Source organism: Mustelus asterias, chromosome 9 (assembly GCF_964213995.1).
Source record: "Mustelus asterias chromosome 9, sMusAst1.hap1.1, whole genome shotgun sequence".
Lineage (NCBI taxonomy): Eukaryota > Metazoa > Chordata > Chondrichthyes > Carcharhiniformes > Triakidae > Mustelus > Mustelus asterias.
Genome location: NC_135809.1, coordinates 131,920,154 through 131,936,845, shown reverse-complemented (window position 1 = coordinate 131,936,845; position 16,692 = coordinate 131,920,154). Strand labels below are relative to the sequence as shown.

At 45.4% G+C, this 16,692-nt stretch overlaps 1 protein-coding gene across 1 annotated transcript in view; it reads left to right on the top strand.

The window, feature by feature from the left end:
• Positions 1-411: 411 nt before the first annotated feature.
• The window catches only part of ckap5 (cytoskeleton associated protein 5), a 153,480-nt gene continuing 137,199 nt past the window's right edge, over positions 412-16,692 (top strand). Inside the window, exon 1 of the mRNA XM_078221041.1 lies at positions 412-562. The gene's annotated coding sequence lies outside the window, so the exon portion shown is untranslated. The remainder of the gene's footprint in view (positions 563-16,692) is intronic.

Sequence of the window (16,692 nt, the reverse complement as noted above, 5' to 3'; positions counted from 1 at the left end):
TTGGTCTGCTCTTGCAGTCTGATTGGCTGAACGAGCTGTCAATATGTGCGGAGGCCTCGTTCCTCAGTTTGATTGGCTACGCGGGCTGCCAATCTGGACTGAAGCCGCCCTCCGGCAGATGGGATTGGCTTATCGTGTTGTCAATCTGTGTTGAAACCCCTCCCATTATTCGATTGGCTGATCGGGCTGTCAATCTGGACTGAAGCCGCCTCCCGCGGATTGATTGGTTTATTGAGCTGTCAGTCTGAGCTGAAGCCGCCCTCCCGCGGTCTGATTGGCTGGCCGAGCTGCCAGCCTGAGCCAGGGCACTGCCTCCTCACTCTCCGGGCGGTTAGCTGGCGGATTTGAATCGGGCCAATGGGAGAGGCGGTTAGTTTGGGGGCTGTGGGCCAATGTAGTGGGTTGTTACTCAGCGGTGGGGGAGGATTTCAAACCGCCGCCTCACTAACGGTTCGGTCCAACTGCGCGCGCCGCTTCAGACCCAAAACGGCTGCGAGCGGTGCGGGGGGGAGGAGGAGGTGATCGCTGCCGAGCCCAGATCCCGGCCACACAATCCGCATCGGTAAGAGGGGAGGGGGAATGGAGCGGGAGGGAGGCGGAGGCCCGGGATTCTCTCTCATATAAAATAAAGCGTCATGGAGAAAGGTGAAGGAGCTCCATTTTCCCTCCGAGCGGCCGGGCAGACACAATGAGGCCCCCGGGGTGGGGGGAGGCGGCACCTCACCCTCTCACACCCCCCCCCCCCCCCCGCCTCCCTGGGGGCGGAGGCCCGGCCTGTTCCCGCTGCCAGCGGCCCGGGAGAGCCTGGCGTCTGCAGCCTGGTTGATAGCGGGGGCCGCGGGCATCGCTGCCCGGCTGAGGCCGGCCGGGGGGGGGGGGTGGCGGCTACCTGGCTGAGGAAGGGGGCTGCGTGTGGGGGGGAGGTGGGGACCCCGGTCTGTCCCGTCAGCGATACCTAGGGACGGTTCATCTTTGTACCGCCCCCCCCCCCCCCCCGGAATGATGTTGGGGTGGGGGCTGGGAGACAGGAGAATGGGGATATTATTTGTGGAGGGGGGCAATGCCAGGCCCTCGGTACCCTCCCCCCATCCCATATAAATGCCCACATCTGGGGAGGGTGTCCCGCTCCTTTCCCGGGACCGGCTCCCTCCCCATCTCGGTGCCCCCGCTCACTGGGGAGGGAAGCAGGGGCTTGCTGTCCCTGTGGGGGGAGACAGCCCCTCTCTCCCCCTCCAATTGATGTCCCAGTCTGGGCGGTTTCCGCCCCCCCCCCCCCCCCCTTTCCCGAGGCGGCCTATTGTTTAAGTGGCGGGCATTTGTTGTCTGCGTTCCCCAGGCCGCACCCCCCTCGGGGCAGTCAGGCGGTTTAAACATGGCTTAAAAATAAAACATGATTTATTCGCACATGATGGTTTTTAAAATAATGTTTACATCGTAGCCAGGTGTCTGTTGCCGCACCTGTGAGCGGCGCTGCCTTGTCCCCTTCCTTCCCTCCCTCCATCTCTCTCTTCCCCCCCCCCCCATCTCCTGTCATACAAGGAGGTGAGAGAATGTGACTGGAGGGGATGCAGTTTAAATACCTGCGCAGAGCCAAGGGGTGAAACCATGGCTTCTCGGCCTTTTGGCTCAGATCGAGCTCAAGATCAGGTGCACTGCCTTTCCTTGTCAGCTTGGACCGTGTATGCCTCTCTGGGGATCATGAATTGGATTCAATTTGAATTGGTTTCTGGAAAAGCAAGGGATTTGGATCCACTCTGCGCGATGGATTTGCAACTTTTAAGAATGGAGTACAATTTAAAAAAAATAACACGCATCAGCTTTGTATCTTATTTGCATTTGATTGTGAATTTGTTTTGGTTTGAACCATTTTGCCTTTGAACTTGGTTTTGAGGGATATTTGCACATGATTTGTGTCAGGGTTGAGTGAGCATTTCTATGGCAACCTTTTGGGATAATTCCTCAATTGTCTTGATGTCAATGGATAAATATTGTCACCTTAAAGTCCGGGGAGCTCTGAAATGAAAATACAGCCTTGATATTTAAGTACTGTACTTAACTGCCTGGAGTTTCTAAAGCACTTTCATTAATGGGTCTGATCTTGTTCTGAGTGAGCAAATGTTACTGGTCATTTAATTGACTTACAGTTGCCAGAAGACTTTATGGACTTTTGCATGGCAAAAAAAAGACTTTTGAAAAGGGGTATCTAGAGCTTTGTTCGCTTAACTAATTAGGTTGAACAATTGTTCTTGTAGTGTAGAGTCTGAACCAGGAGGTATAAATTGAGATTTAAATTAGAGGTCCGAGGTACAGATCAATAGCTACTTGAAATTCCAAAATGGCACCGGAACATGGCAACTTCTTGCAAGCTGTGTCCAGCATACCCTTTAATTCTATCTTTTACACTTCTGAAACTTTATTCTAACTCTTTTGAACTCCCTAACAATGCTCTGACTGTAACACTACATTCTGCACTCCTTTTCTTCTCTATGTACGGTATGTTTTGTCTGTATAGCGCACAGGAAACAATACTTTTCACTGTATACACGTGACAATAATAAATTGAATCAGAAATGAAATAGTGTGTGCAAGGATTGGATTAATACAAAAAAAGTAGTTTATCTAATTTGGTGAATGAGGGAATTTTTGAGTATTGATCGCTTTCCAAAATGTGGTTGTATGAAGTAGCATAGAGTCCAATTCTACTGATTATTTCTACTTCTATTTAAACTTGGGCAGAGTGAAGGGATTCAGAATGGAAGCTGCTCTAGTATTTAAAATGGACACAAGGAACAAACCGAGAGAGGAAGCATAAGATAGTGAGACCTGAAAGTTGAGGTTTAGAGGTCACAATATGAGCAACATACCTGCGCGAATAATTTGAGGATCGTAGTTGACCAGCTGAAATCTCTTGCTTGCAATTCCTGTGCCATGTGGAGACCTCGGGATGATTCATGCATCTTGGAAGACCACTGGTGTAGGAAGTGTCTCCAACTGCTTGAGCTCAAACTTTCTGAGGCAGCAGAGTGCCTGTGGGGCATCAGGGCCGCTGAGTTTCCTGTATCATTCACTTCAGGGGCTGGCCACACCTCAGGCAGAGAGGAAGTCCAGGAGTTTTTTGGGGGTGTGTGCCAGTCAGGTCCGAAATGGAGATTGCTGGGATTTATGACGCCTTGAAGGAATTTAGTCGACACCATGATATCAATGCGGAAGGGACCATTCAAGGAGAAGCAGCTCATGTATAAATGAAATTATTGTGGGCAATTTCGTAGGGGACAGATGAGAGGGCACAGACGATTTACAAGAAGTTAGGCTGAGGAGAAGGCCATCTAGACTGGACAATTTTGGCACTGTGGAAAGATCGGCTAGACTAAATTTTCTTTGAAACCGAGACAGCTGAGGGAAGACCGAATTGAAGTGTATATAATCATGAGATATCGGGATAGAAAAGAGAGGAATGCCCAATTTCCCTTTGAGTTTGTAACCAGGGGTGTTAGATTTGGAATAAGAGGTGTGAGGTTTAGAATGGATGCAAGGAGAAATTCTTTCGTCCAACAAATGGTGGTACCTAGAACTCGCTGTCTGAAAGATTGTTAGAGGTAGAAGTCCCCTCTCTTGAAAGATGCTTGGATATGCACTTGAAGTGTAACCTTCAAGGCTGTGGACCAAGAACTGGGGAGTGGAATCAATTGATGGCTGGCAGAGCCAGTTACCCCTCCTTCTGTGTTGTAGATCTAATTCTATGACCGGTGTTTCTATAAACATCATTGTGCGTCTTGCATGATGTGTTTCCTCCCTGGTAATAGGAGAAAGGACATCACTGAGATGGTGTAGCATATTCTGCAGAGGGGGAAGGGAGTGAGCCAGAAGATGTGATATGTTTGTACCAGTGACGGGCAGATTTTATTAGTGTCACAAGTAGGCTTACATTAACACTGAAGTTACTGTGAAAATCCCCTAGTCGCCACACTCCGGCACCTGTTTGGGCACACTGAGGGAGAATTTAGCATGGCCAGTGCACCTAACCAGCACGTCTTTCGGACTGTAGGAGGAAACCAGAGCACCCAGAGGAAACCCATGCAGACTCTGCACAGACAGTGACTCCAGCTGGGAATCGCATTAACCTGGTGTTGTTAAACTTCTTGCTGTGAGGCAGCAGTGCTAACAACCGTGCCACCCAGTGAACTAGAGAGAGATGAATTAAAACAGGACCTCGAAGGTAATGATCTCTGGATTGCAGACCATTGTCCGAAGCAAACAACCCAACCTTCAGGAGAACAGTGACCACGACAGCACACAACCCTGCCACAGCAGCCACAGCAACCTCTGCAAGACGTGCCGGATCATCGGCACAGATGCCATCATCTCACGTGAGAACACCATCCACCAGGTACACGATGCATACTCTTGCGACTCGGCCAATGTCGTCTACCTGATATGTTGCAGGAAAGGATGTCCCGAGGCATGGTACATTGGGGAGACCATGCAGATGCTATGACAACGGATGAATGAACACCGCTCGACAATCACCAGGCAGGAGTGTTCTCTTCCTGTCGGGAACACTTCAGCAGTCACGGGCATTCAGCCTCTGATCTTCGGGTAAGCGTTCTCCAAGATGGCCTTCATGACACACGACAACGCAGAATCACTGAGCAGAAACTGATAGCCAAGTTCCGCGCACACGAGATCGGCCTCAACTGGGATCTTAGATTCATGTCACACTATCTGTAACCCCCACGACTTGCCTGGGCTTGCAAAATCTCACTAACTGTCCTGGCTGGAGACAATGCACACCTCTTTAACCTGTGCTTAACCCTCTCTCCACTCACATTGTCTGTATCTTTAAGACTTGATTACCTGTAAAGAGGAGTGTACATATTACAGAGAAGGAGGTGCTGGAAGTCTTAAAGCGCATCAAGGTAGATAAATCCCTGGGACCTGATGAAGTGTATCCCAGGACATTGTGGAAGGCTAGGGAGGAAATTGCGCGTCCTCTAGCCGAGATATTTGCGTCATCGATAGTCGCGGGTGAGGTGCCTGAAGATTGGAGAGTGGCAAATGTTGTGCCTTTGTTTAAAAAGGGCTGCAGGGAAAAGCCTGGGAACTACAGGCCAGTGGTGGGTAAATTGTTGGAAGGTATTTTGAGAGACAGGATCTACAGGCATTTAGAGAGGCAAGGACTGATTAGGGACAGTCAGTATGGCTTTGTGAGTGGAAAATCATGTCTCTCAAATTTGAATTTTTTGAAGGGGTAACCAAGAAAGCAGATGAGGGCAGTGCAGTTGATGTTGTCTACATGGACTTTAGCAAGGCCTTTGACAAGGTACCACATGGTAGGTTGTTGCATAAAGTTAAATCTCTCGGGATCCAGGGTGAGGTATCTAAATGGATACAAAATTGGCTTGACAAAAGCCAGAGGGTGGGTGTAGAGAGTTGTTTTTTCAAACTGGATGCCTATGACCAGCGGTGTGCCTCAGGGATCAGTGCTGGGTCCACTTATTTGTCATTTATATTAATGATTTGGATGAGAATATAGGAGGCATGGTTAATAAGTTTGCAGGTGACACCAAGATTGGTGGCATAGTGGACAGTGAAGAAAGTTATCTCCAATTGCAATGGGATCTTGATCAATTGGGCCAGTGGGCTGACGAATGGCAGATGGAGTTTAATTTAGACAAATGCGAGGTGATGCATTTTGGTAGATTGAACCAGGGCAGGACTTACTCAGTTAATGGTAGGGTGTTGGGGAGAGCTATAGAACCGAGATCTAGGGGTACATGTTCATAGCTCCTTGAAAGTGGAGTCACAGGTGGACAGAGTGGTGAAGAAGGCATTCGGTATGCTTGGTTTCATCGGTCAGAACATTGGATACAGGAGTTGGAATGTCTTGTTGAAGTTGTACAAGACATTGGTAAGGCCACACTTGGAATAGTGTGTGCAATTCTGGTCACCCTATTATAGAAAGGATATTATTAAACTAGAAAGAGTGCAGAAAAGATTTACTAGGATGCTACCGGGACTTGATGGTTTGAGTTATAAGGAGAGGCTGGATAGACTGTGACATTTTTCCTCTGGAGCGTAGGAGGCTGAGGGGTGATCTTATAGAGGTCTATAAAATAATGAGGGGCACAGATCAGCTAGATAGTCAATATCTTTTCCCAAAGGTAGGGGAGTCTAAAACTAGAGGGTATAGGTTTAAGGGGAGAGATACAAAAGTGTCCAGAGGGGCAATTTTTTCAGAGGGTGGTGAGTGGAACAAGCTGCCAGAGGTAGTAGTAGAGGCGGGTACAATTTTGTCTTTTTAAAAGCATTTAGATAGTTACATGGGTATAGAGGGATATGGTCCAAATGTGGACAATTGGGATTAGCTTAGGGGTTTTTTAAAAAAAGGGCGGCATGGACAAGTTGGGCCGAAGGGCCCGTTTCCATGCTGTAAACCTCTATGACTCGCATTCCAACCATTATCTTGTAAATTGCGTTTGTGTCTGTATATGCCCTGATTGTGAACACAAGTTCTCACTCACCTGAAGGAGGAGTGACGCTCCGAAAGTTTATGCTACCAAATAAATCTGTTGGACTTTAACCTGGTGTCGTGAGACTTCTTACTGTGCTTGCTTTGAGTGCCACATACCAGTAAAAATAGGAAGATAGATCAGTCATGATCTCAAATAGAGCAGGTTTAATGGGCTGAATGGACTACTCCCACATCTAATGGAGGATCAATGTGTGGCTTCAGGCATGCTACAGGAGGGAGTGTTTCAGATTCTTAAGGCATTGGGACAAGTTCTGGGAAGGAGATGTGCATTCAACAAGAGTGGGACCATAAGAGCTTTATTCGTGTCAGAGAGTTTCAACTAAATTGGCAGATGGGTGGACACTGGAAGTGGCTAATGCACCTAACCTACACCTTTGAAGCTAATGGCCAATTTAGTATGGTTAATCCACCTAACATGTACATCTTTGGACTGTGGGAGCAAACTCGAGCACCTGGAAAGAACCTCCAGAGATTGGCGGGGGGAGGTGGGCGGGTAGGGGCAGAAAGGGAAACGACATTCAAACGCCACACAGTCGCCCAAGACCGGAATCAAGTCCCTGGTGCTGTGATGCAGCAGTGCTAACTATTGTGCCATAGCAGATAGAAACGGACTAAGAGGTGAATATAATGGCAAGTCTAGAATATATATGAAAATAGTCTGGTGAATAAAGTGATCTATTATAAGTGCAAATAGAGTATCATAGAATCCCTACAGTGCAGAAAGTGGCCATTCAGCCCATCGAGTCTGCACTGACAGCAATTCCACCCAGGCCTTATCCCCTGTAAAAAAAAAACCCTCCCCATATTTAACCTGCTATTCTCCCTGACACTAGCCAATCCACTGAACCTGCACATCTTTGGACTGTGGGGGGGTGGGGAGGAAACCGGAGCACCTGGAGGAAATCCACGGAGAACATGCAAACTCCATACAGTCACCCAAGGCAGGAATTGAACCCAGATCCCTGGCGCTGAGGCAGCAGTGCTAACCACTGTGCTACCATGCCAGCCGTGGCTGTGTTAGAATATGTACTGGCAATAACTGAGATGTGACTTGAAAGTGGTGAGGTCTGGATGCTTAATATTCATGGATGCAAAATGTTTTGATAAGATAGGAAAGCCAAAGGGAGTGGTAATGCTTCGGCAACATGTCTCTCTATTTAGCAATGTTGGAGTTGTAATGGTTATAGTAAAGAAACAAAGCATTTGTCCAGTGTGTGTGTGATTCATAGAATAATGAGCAGCTCTGTCTGAAAGCAAAAACATGAAAAACAGCCCTGACATTGTTATCAGACCTGTTGACCAGGGTGGTGCTGTTGTCGTCTTGTGTACAGGGGTTGAACACCAACTCTCGGACACTTCTTCCTAACCCCCTGGACCATAACCTCATCACCAAACATCAAAATATTGTTTCCAGAACTGTCACTAACCACATATCTCTTAAGGTCTTCTCTCCACAACTTCCAACCTCATTGTTCTCCTGAACAATCTGCTCATTCCATCTTCCCAAAATCCACAATAGGATTGTCCTGGTAGACCAATTACTTCAGCCTGTTCCTGCCCCATTGAACTGATTTCTTCCCACCTTGACTCTTTTTTCCCCCTTGTCCCATCTCTTCCTGCCTACTCTTGTGACTTGCCCTATGCCATTTCTATGCTTTTCTATGTTCTATAGCCTAGAAGGTAAGGAAATTGTTCGGCGCAACTTGTGGGCCGAAGGGCCTGTTTGTGCTGTAGCTTTTCTATGTTCTATTTCAACAATTTCCAGTTTCCTGCCCTAATTCTTCACTGGACTGACTCCACCTCCGTCCCCCACCAGAATGATTTGAGTGCTTTCATCTTCCTTCATTGGAGGCCTAACCAGTCCCATCCACCACCTCTTTCTGTCTGGCTGAACCTGTTCTCATTTAACTTGTTTCACTTCCTCCAAATAAAAGGTGTTGTTATGGATCCTAATTATGCCTGACTGTTTTTGGGTATGTGGAACATTCCTTGTTCCAGTCTTACTCAGGCCCCCCTCCTGCACGCTTTCTGATTTGGTGCATTTTCCTCCTCGCTAAGATTTGGAAAACTTATTTATCTTTTACCTTTTCTCATCTTCACGATCCATCTCAACATTTCCCTTCCTTGACTTCATTGTCTCCAATTTTGGGAATAGGCTGCCTATTAATATTCACTGCAAGCCCACCACTTCATACATGTCCCTTGATTACAGCACCTCACACCCTGCCTTGTCTTAAGGATTCCATTCTATTTACCCACTTTCTCCATCTCTGTCACATGTGTTCTGATGCAACCTTCCGCAACAACGTTTGTGATATATCTTCCTTTTTCCTCAATAGAGGATCATCACTCCCTGCTCTCACCAAGTATAATCCACTTTCTTTTCTTCCCCCCCCACCCCCTTTTTGCTTCTCAACTCCAACCAACTAGATTATTATCCTTGTCCCCCAAAGACACAGAAGCAGAATATTGCTGATGTTGGAAAGAAATTTGAAATAGAAACAAATAGTAAACCATGGATGAACAGGGACATTCAGTGCTTGCTGAAGTCCAGGTCTGAGGTGTTCAAATCGGGTGACCCTGACCTATACAAGAAATTCGGGTACGATCTATGGAGAACTATCAGATGCCAAGAGAAAGTTCCTAACCAAGCTAGAGTCCCAGGCTAGCCACAGGAACGTTAACTGATTATGGCTCAGTTTGCATGACCTAACAGGCTACAAGGTGTGTAGAATCGCTGGCAATGCACCCCTCCCCAATGAGTTCAGCACATTCTGTGCCCATTTTGAGCAAGAGGTCAGCGAGAAGACATTATCCATCCCAGAAGCCTTGGTCGAACTGATATCCGAGGTCACCATCACAGACGTCAGATTGACTTTCTTGAAAATTAACCCGAAGAAAGCGACTACCCCAGATAGGGTGTCCATTTGAGCACTCAGCTCCTGCGCAGACCAGTTGGTGGGGGTATTCGCAGACATCTTTAGCGCCTCCTTACTTACTCCAATCTGAAGTCCCTATCAGCTTCAAGAAGACAACCATCATTCCTGTACCAAAGAAAAGCCAGGCACTGTGCCTTAATGACTATCACTTGGTTGCTATGACAGCCATCGTTATGAACTGCTTCGAAAAGTTAGTCATGGCATGCATCAACTCCAGTCTCCAAGATTGCCTGAATCCACAACAATTCGCCTATTGCTGCAACAGGTCCACAGCAGACACCATCTCCCTGGCCCTACACTCAACCCTAAAACACCTGGATAACAACAACACTTATGTCAGACTCCTATTTATCAACTACAGCTCGGTCTTCAGCACCATTATCTCAACAAAACCTATCTCCAAGTTCCATGGCCTGGGGTTCAGCTCCTCCCTCCACAACTAGATCCTAGACTTCCTAACCCATAGACCATAATAAGGATAGGCAATGTCACCTCCACGATTATCCTCAACAGCAGTGCCCTGTAAGGCTCTGTCCTCAGCCCCTTACTATACATATACACTTATGACTGTGGCCCAAATTCCACTCCAACTCCACTTTCAAATTTGCTGATACCACCATAGTAGGTCAGATCTCCAGCAATGACGAGACGGATAGAGAATCGTGAAATGGTGCAATGACGATACCTCCCTCAATGTCAGTCCATCACGCAAACCAGCCTTCCATCCATTACTCTGTCTACACTTCCCACTGCCTCGGAAAAGCAGCCAGCATAATCAAGGACCCCAGGCATGTTCTCTTGCACCACCACCACCTTTCAGGAAAAAGATGCAAAAGTCTGAACACGTACCAACTGACTCGAAGGACAGCTTCTTTCCTGCTGCCATCAGACTTTTGAATGGACCTACCATATATTAAGCTGATCTTTCTCTACACCCTAGCTATGACTGTAACACTATATTCTGCTCCTTCTCCCTTGTGTGCTCTATGAACGGTATGTTTTGTCTGTATAGCGCGCAAGAAACAGTACTTTTCACTGCATGCTAATACATGTGACAATAAATCAAAAGTATGGAAATACTCAGGTCTGGCAGCATCTGTGGAAACGGAAACAGTTAATATAGTGTCGAATATATCTTCAGAACTGAAGGGGGTGGGGATGGGGAGGGTGGAGAAACAAAAGGGAAGGTTTGGAATAGGGTAGAAGGTGCCATGGAACAAAAGCAAAGGAGCAGTTATGGTTGTAGTAAAGCAATTGTTCCACAAACCCGAGAAAAAGATTGGCATAACTAGCATCCATAGCAACACTTTTTTTATTTGGAGGAAGTGAAACAATTTAAAGGAGCCATTGTTCAATGAGAACAGGTTCAGCCAGATAGAAATAGGGTGGTGGTGGATGGAGATTGGTTACGCCTCTGTCCAAGGAAGAAGTAGAAAGTCCGCAGATCATCCATGGTAGGGTTCCCCCTTTCCTCCATTTTCGTCCCACCAGCCTCCACAGTCAATCATCTTTCACTATTGTAGCCACTTCCAGCATGACACAATCGCCATGCATATCTTCCTCTCCCCTTCCCTGTCAGCATTTTGAAGGGACTGTTCCTCTGTTACACTCTGGCCCACTCCTCAATCACCCTGAACACACACCCCTCCCCATGGCACCATCTCATGTAATGGTAGAAGGTGTAACACTCGCTCCCTTACCTCCTGTCTCCTCACCCACCAAGCCTCAAACATTCCTTCCAGGTGAAGCAGAGATTGATTTGCACTTTTTTGAATTTTGTATACTGTATTCGCTGCTTGTAATCTGGTTTCCTTGATCTCTGATCAAATGCAGATTGGGAGATCACTTTGCAGACTGAAGGGAGATGTTCCACAAACACAACCCCAAGCTTCCTATTGCTTGTCATTGCACTTCTCCAGCTTGTGTCCATGCTGATTATTCTGTGTTTGGCCTGCTACCATGTTCCAATGACTCTCAACAAAAGCTGAAAGAACAGCATCCCACCTTTCGGCTCAGCACTCTACAGCCTCCTGGGCTCAACATTGACTTGAACAACTTTAGACATGAACTCTGTCCCCCATTTCAATTCTCTTTTTTGTTGCCATGTTGCAGCCTGAGTCTTGATTTTCATGTGTTTGCTTTTAGACAAAGCTGTTAATTTTGCCATCAAAACTGACTCTGGACAAATGATCTGCTTCTTTACCACAACCATTACCACTCCCTTGCTTTTGTTCCATGATGCCCTCTACCCTGTTTCAGATCTTCCCTTTAGTATTCCTCCCCCCATCAGTCCTGAAGAAGAGTCGTATTTGACTGTTAATTGTTTTCTCTTTTCACAGATGCTGCCAGACCTCCTGAGCATTTCCATACTTTTTCTATTTCAGATCTTTCCAAGGTCTGCAGTATTGTGCTTTTATGTCTTTGAAAGGACAAGAATCTGTTTGGTAGATGTTGAGAAGCAAAATGAGGATGATGGCACTACTGGGGATATTCGTAGCCTTCTAAATAGTTAGAGGAGCACGTCCTGCAGGGAAGGCAGATGTGCAAAGTCTGTAGAGCAGTGAAATTGGGGGGGCTTTAATTCTCCCAAATATTGATTCAAGAAGTGTTAGAATAAGGGGGAGTGGAATTTCTGAAATGTCTTCAGTGGAACTTGCTTATTCATTACACTCTTGGTCTAGCTATCAAGGAGGCATTAATGAATTTGGCACTGGGAAATGAGGTGACTGTCTGTGGAGAAACACTTGGGTAGGTGTGATCATCGTAAGGCTTGGATCAGTATTGGAGAGGCATAAAGAACAATCTAAAGTCAACTGGCATTTGAATTAGAAGAGGGCTAACTTCAAAAGAATAATAGGGGAACTAGCCAGGGTAAAATGAAACCCAAGTTTGTTAGGAAAAAGGTTGATCTTTAAGGATGCAACGTTTTGGGTATGTGCTAAGTACATTCCGACAGGAGGGCAAGGGCTTCTTGGATGACATGGGGAGGTGGAGCACATGATAAAGGATAGGTAGTGGAGAGATAAATACAATTGAGAGGGAATTTGAGAATAGAATGGAAGTTAACGTAGAAGATGACCCTAAAATTCTCTACCATATAAGTCGTAATCAGGTAGTAAGTGGTGAGGTAGGCCTATTAGAAACAAGGACAGTGATATCAGGTGCAGGGCAAAGCTAAAATGCTTTATTCACTTTAGAGGGTGTGAGCGTCGCTGGCTGGGCCAGCATTTGTTGCCCATCCCTAGCTGCCCTCCATTCAGAAGGCATTTGAGAGTCAGCCACATTGCTATGGATCTGGAGTCACATGTAGACCAGACCAGGTAAGGATGGCAGATTTCCTTCCCTCCAGGATATCAGTGAATCGGATGGATTTTACTACAATTGACAATGATTTCATGGTCATCATTAGACTCTTAATTCCAGATTTTTATTGAATTCAAATTTCACCATCTGCAGTGGCGGGATTTGAACCCAGGTCCCAAGATCCTGCTTTGAGCCACTGGATTACTAGTCCAGTGATGATAGAACTGGGCCACTGCCTCCCCTAAATGCTTTGTATTGCTAAGAAAGGATGCTGATGAAATATCAGTAGGTGATGTATTGATAATGAGTGGGCAAGTTTCCAAGTTGTGAGGGGAGGTGCCAGAAGATTGGAGAGTGGAAAATGTTATTCGGGGAAGGACTTGAGGGCAATCCTAGTAACTGCTGGTCACTCAGTTTAACATCAGTGGCAGGAAAAGTTTTAAACAATTGAAAAAAATAAAACACTTGAGGTTTGTGTTAATTAAGCAAAGTCAGCTTAGATTGTGCTTAATAAATTGAATTTTTTGGAGTAGCAAAAAATTTTGATAAAGGGAATGCAATGGATGTGTATATGGATTTTAAGAAAGTACTTAAAGTACCGCAAAAGGCAAGTTAACAACATTTGAGACTCATGAAATAGGAGGGCTGGTGTCAGCTTGGATAAAAGTTTGCTTAAATGTGGAAAACAGTGAGTGTTGGTTAATGGTTGTTTTTCGGGCTAGGGGATGGTCGACAGTGGTGTTTCCCAAGGTTCAGTTCATGGACTCTTTTTTAAAAATTCTATATTAAGGATTTGGGTATTTGAATACAGTAAAATGTCAGAATTTACCAAACAGGCTGATACAAACCAACTGCCACAGGACATAAATAGGTTATAGAATGGTCAGACAAGTGGCAAATGGATTTTATTTTGGAGAAAGGTTAGGGAGAGGCGATATTGCCTCTCCCTAGGGAGAGGCGATATTGCCTCTCCCTAACTGTGTGTGGCACAGTTATTAGTGTGTGTGTGCAGGGACAAAGAGCAGGGGATTCATGTACATAGAAGGTGTCAGGGTAGTTTAAGATTGGTTAGCAAAGCATATGGGATCTTGTCTATCATAACATACGTTGAGTACCAGAGCAGATAAGTGATTCGGAAGCTTTGTAAAGCTCTGTTTGGGCAAGAAGTAGAGTATTGTGTCCAAGGGAGGTGTGCAAGATTATGACAGGCTTAGATAAGAGTGACAAAGAAAAGCTGTTTCCACTAGCAGATAGATTTATGTGCCTAGTCACCTTTCTAAGGTTTTAGGCAAGAGAGACATTGGAGGGATGTGAGGAAAAACTTTATTTTTTTACCCAGGGACTGGTAATTACCTGGAGCTTCTTGCCTAATATGATGGTGGAAATGGGAATGATCAATGATTTCAGGAGGAAATTGGCTAGGCACTTGACAGATAAACTTGTTGGACTGCAGGGATAGATCAGGGGAGGGAGTCAATGGGATCGACTGGATTGTTTGATGTAGAACCAGCATGGTCGTCTTAAGTAAAATGATTCTTTTGTATTCTGTATTTACAATGAAGAAAAGTCAGAGTTGTAAAGGAAATGAGGCTTCATATTTCAAGTACATTTTCAGTACTAAAGAGGTTGTTTGGTGGTAATTAAGTCTTATCATGTCATTACAAAGGTTACTTAAGAATGGACATTTCCCAACTTTTTATTTGTGAACAGTACCCTTTTTTAATGAGTACTGTTCTCAGTACCCATTTATTGCAGTTAATATATTTGAATAGTGAGGCACTACATGATTCATTGTTTGAGGAACAGGGCACCTTGGATAGAAACTTTGTCAATTAATGGCATGTGTGGTGACTGGAATTTACTACTCGAGTTATGCTTAGTGATTGTTTTATTTAGTTCACAAGATGTGCGCTTTGCTGGTTAACATTTATTGCCCATCCCTAATAAGGAAAGGTGTAGTGTTAATGTCACTATTAGTAATCCAGAGACATGGGCTAATGCTCTGGTGACGGTTCAAATCCCACCATGGCAGCTTGTGGAATCTAAATTCAATTACCCTGTAATACAATCTGGAATTAAAAGTGAGTTTAATGGTGACCATCGGCTAGTCTAATGGTGTCATTAAAAAAACTACTTGGTTCACTAATAGGAAATCTGTACTTTCTTGGTATGGCCTACATTTGATTCCAAACCCACAGCAACAGTTTGATACTAGAGTGGCTTGCTAGGCCATTTCAGAGGACAGTTAAGTGACTCTTAACTGTCCTCTGAAATGTCCTAGCAAGCCAGTCAGTACTATCAAACTGTTGCAAAGGCCTAAAGGATTGTAACTGGCTTGACTACCTGTATCGATCTAGACACCAGAAATAGTAATGCAACACCCTGCAAAGTCCTTGCTAGCACTTGGGACTTGTACCTAAATTGGAAGCGCTGTGCAACAGACCAGTCAAGCAGTGGAATCCAAAGGTCCATGAAGGAGATCCCAGGTAAGGGGCAAAGACATCGCTCCAAAACAGGTCCCAGTTAGTTTCAATTGAGAGGAGCTGCAGGGAACAGAATTTAAGTAAAGAGGGTTCAGGAAAGATACCCCTTTGGAGTAGTAGTGTTCTGCTTGTTGTGGGCAAAGGTCTGAAGTTGTGCTGTAATTTGGTGTATCCAGGAACTAGAATCTCGGATGAGATTGAAATTCTAGAGGTGGGTCACTGTTGATGCCATCTGAATCTGGTAATTGATGAGGGCTCAGGAGAAGCCCCGAAGATCCAAGAAGGCAGCAGAATGTTGGTGATTGTGCTGCGGGCCACTTGGGCAAAAATGGTTGTTTTGGAGCAGTAGTGTTCTGCTCGGTGTTGCTGAAGAGCTGAACTTGTGCTTATAAGTTGATACTCGAGCGTGTACTCTAGAATTCAGAGATTTGGACTTTCTGAAGGTGAGATTGAAACCCTGCGAGATGGGCTGTTGCTGAAGCATCCTAGTTGGAATGACTTTTTGGGAGAGAATTTCAAAGCAAGATCTTCGAAGATGAGGATTGGAATCCCTCGAGACAAAATTTCACAAGCTGGTTCATTCAGTGACTGTTTGGGTGTGTTAACAAATTGACCACAATTTGCTTGTTAATTCACATGTACCTCACTCTTTGTTAAGATGGATGCTGTAACTTATTTGATCTTTCTGACCTTGTATAATAAAGTTAATTTTTGTTTTACAACACGTGGAATTTTGTGGCTTTATTCTATTAGCAAGTATACTGAATCTCATATTTTGTCTCTTTTGATCCAAGCTACTAGTCCCTAACCAAATTTCATCAACAAATTGAATATCTGGCCATGGATCATAGCAGGTGAAGCTAGAACATAGGGTTTCGTGCATGTCATAGAGAGGGAGCAGCATGTGATAGAGTTAAGAGATCCCCCAACAGTTCAGATCTGAGCTCTGCAAATATCCACGTTCTCAATGATGAGGGAGCCAAGCACAAGAGTGCAAAAGGCAAGACGAAGCATTTTGCAGCCATCTTCAGCCAGAAGTGCCAAGTTGATCCATCTCCTCCTCCTGAGGTCCCCAACATCACAGATACCAGTCTTCAGCCAATTCTATTCGCTCCACTCAACTCCATTTGAAGAAATGGCTGGAGGCACTCTACTGCTAAGGCTATGCGCTTTGATAACATTTCAGCCATCATACTGAAGACTCCAAAATTAGCCATGTCCGGATCCATGCTGGTCGATTACAGCTGCATCAACAGCATCTACCCAGCGGTCTTGAAAATTGCAAGCGTGTATCCTTTCCGCAAAAAGCAGAATAGATTCAACCCAACCAATCACTGCCCCATGTGTCTACTCAATATCAACAAAGTGATGGAATTGTTCAGTGCTGTTAGGCAACATTTGCTGAGCAAGAACCATCAGTGGCTCAGTTTGAGTT